The sequence below is a fragment of the Fragaria vesca genome, linkage group LG5, assembly GCF_000184155.1.
Source record: "Fragaria vesca subsp. vesca linkage group LG5, FraVesHawaii_1.0, whole genome shotgun sequence".
NCBI classification, from domain to species: Eukaryota; Viridiplantae; Streptophyta; class Magnoliopsida; order Rosales; family Rosaceae; genus Fragaria; species Fragaria vesca.
The window spans coordinates 18,988,302-18,991,377 of NC_020495.1; positions in this window are offsets into that span (position 1 = coordinate 18,988,302).

The window sequence follows — 3,076 nt, forward strand, 5'->3', positions numbered from 1 at the left end:
TTATTCTTTTTAAAGAGTTAAAGTTTTTTTTATTAAATATTACAATTTCGTGACTCAAACTCACAACCTCCCACTTATTAAGTGGAAACTATGTCACTAGATCAAATGGTACTGGACTTAAAGAGTTAAAATTACAATTAAAAAAAAAAGAACAGAATTTTATTTATTAAAGTTTTATATTGCTAACCATAGTTAGAGAGGATTATGAAAAAAGACACATGGAATGAAATTAAGTGGGTGGGAATTTAAAGTGGGCAAATGCGATGGTCAACAAATTTGCACTCGAACAAAAATATATGATTTTCTTTCTTTAGAATTAAATCATTGTATGCATATGGCTTAATCTTGATAAGTGCTTTCAGCTTATTACTACGCGTAACTGATCGATTAAATTCATTAACGTTGCCTTTTATATAAAATTGTTATCAGTATTGACTCAGCATACAACAATGTTAACATTAAAACAAAATAGACAAGGATCATCTTCTTCTTGACTCTGCTAGTGCTTGTTTGTCCTTGAGTTTTAATATCATCCGTTGATTCTACATTTCATGATTTATAAACCTTCATCAGCACTTCACATTTAATTGACTATGCTTACGGCGTTTGATTTCGGTTTTTCCGTCATCGATTTGTCTTCTTTCTCCATTGGCCATTGCTCTCTTCTCTTTGTTCTCCCTTCTCCAATTTTGTCTACTTACTTGCTCCAGAAATTTTATTTTCCCGGATACCTAACACTAGAATAGGTATGTGAGAAGGGGTTGATAGAGAAGAGGTGAGTTTGTGTTATAAGAGAGCAAAGTCGTTGATGGGTTTAATTGTATTTGTCGTGGGGCGGAATCGATGACGGTTTCTGGGTTTTATCAGTCTCCTCCTTCTAATCATATTCATCTTCATGTTGATGGGTATCATGAAATATCTACTTGAGTCATCAATCATCGAAATCTAGATATACTAGATGAATGATTCCATCCCTTAGATTCTCATCAACTCAATGTTTCTTTCCTTATCTTGAACCCAGTAGAGTATAAACAACAAATCTGCATTCTGCTAAATCTTTTCTTCATTTTTCTTGTTGTCGAAAATAATGCATACTATTTACTTAATCAATGAAATTACAATCCAACGTGATGAGTTGGGTTCTTTATATGATACATCTCGAGTTGATTTTTTCCTCTGTTGTTTCGAGTGAATGTAATTAAACAAAAATTAACAGAGTGAGAAGAAGAATTCTTGCAAAAAGAAATGTAGAAAGATTGAGCGAAGAATAGATGATTTTTTCTTCAATGGATGATGAGAATAAAGTAAAGCTGAGGTGAGGTTTCTAGGTAAATTCGATGAAGGGGAATTAATCCTCTGTTTTTGTAAACAAAGAGACTGAAATATCAGCTTTTGATCTAGGTGAATTTACTCTTCCTTTTCCCTTTCATAGTTTCGGAAAATTCTATAATGTGTTAATATGTGATGCATTAACTTTTTAAATTGACTCCTCAAACTAGTAATATTAGTCCTCGAAGTTGTAATACGAGTCCTTAAAGTTGTAAAATTTTCTAGTTACAATATTACTAATCATGTGTCCTTAAAGTGGTAAAATATGTGCTTAAAGTGGTAATTGAGTTCTCAAAGCAGTGACATAGCTACATGGTGAGTAGGGAAGTCAATTGACCATTCTCAACATCTTTCCACATCCATTGTTTTCAGATTTTTACTTACATCTAAGAGTTATATAAGCTACTTAATTTACTCTTTTACTCATTTTGCCCCTTCAAATGTGATAACAAATATACTTCCTTTTAACTTTTAACCATTTCATGAGATCAAAGCAAAACGATGTTTTTGACCAGAAAAAAAAAGAAAAAAAAAAAGCAAAACAATGTGTTTATTTGTTTTTTTTATTTTATTTATTTTCTCTCGTTTGTTTTCTCTTCTTATTTTGAATGGTTTATCTCATACACATATATTATCTCTAGTGTCTTCTCGGCTCGACTTGTTTATTATTCGATGAACTCCAGAGATAACAAAAAATTTCTTCCTACGTAAGCTCGTCCAAAGTTTGACCCCTCTTCATATAATTTCTGGCTACGCCACTGTCTCAAAGTGATTAAAAAAAAGTTGTTACAACTTTCTAGACTCAATTACCACTGTCTCAAAGTGATTAAAAAAAGTTGTTACAACTTTTTAGACTCAATTACCACTTTAAGAATAAATAAGGACTAATGTTGTAACTAAATTTTTTTACAATTTTAACAACTCATATTACAACTTTGAGGACTAATATTACTACTTTGAGGACTTATTTTACAACTTGAGGACAAAGTTGATGCATCACATGCATTAACACACTACTCTTACCCCATAGTTTTACCCATCATTTTGACCATATGAATAAGGAACTATTCAATGCTCTTCAACATCCATTGAATACGGTTCAAAACAAGGAACTATTCCAATGCGGATTAAGCAGCGGCTGAGTTTCTCCTTTAGGCTTGGAGCAACTTGTCACAATCAACATTTCAACCATATATGATCATGTATATATTAAAACGAAACCCGCTTATTTAGTTCATCTTAGTCCAATTCCAAAAACATAAATGCAATCAAATATTTATCGTCATCATAGAGGTTACGACATCTTATGAACGGACCATTTTTTTGCAGCTTTCTTGGCTTATCCTCCATAAGTTTGGTTGTTAGAAGGTCTAATTTATTCCCCATCGATGCTCTTCAACATCCATTGAATATGGTTCAAAACAAGAGATCATTTCAATGCTCTTCTTCACTTGATGGATTAAGCAGCGGCTGAGTTTCTCCTTTAGGCTTGGAGAAACTTGCCACAATCAACATTTCAACAATGACAACAACTGAGAGGATGATATTGGGTATCTGATTAAGAAGAAAATTTTAATCTAAGAGAGATTCTGAGGCAATCTCCTTCAAAAAGGTAGCATCAGATGTCGATGCACCCTCTTCTAAAAAGGCAACATCAGATGTCGATGCAACCTCCTCTTGGGGCTCAGCAACCTCAGTTTGCGCAGCAACAACCTCAGTTTGGGGCTCAACCTCAGTTTGCACAGCA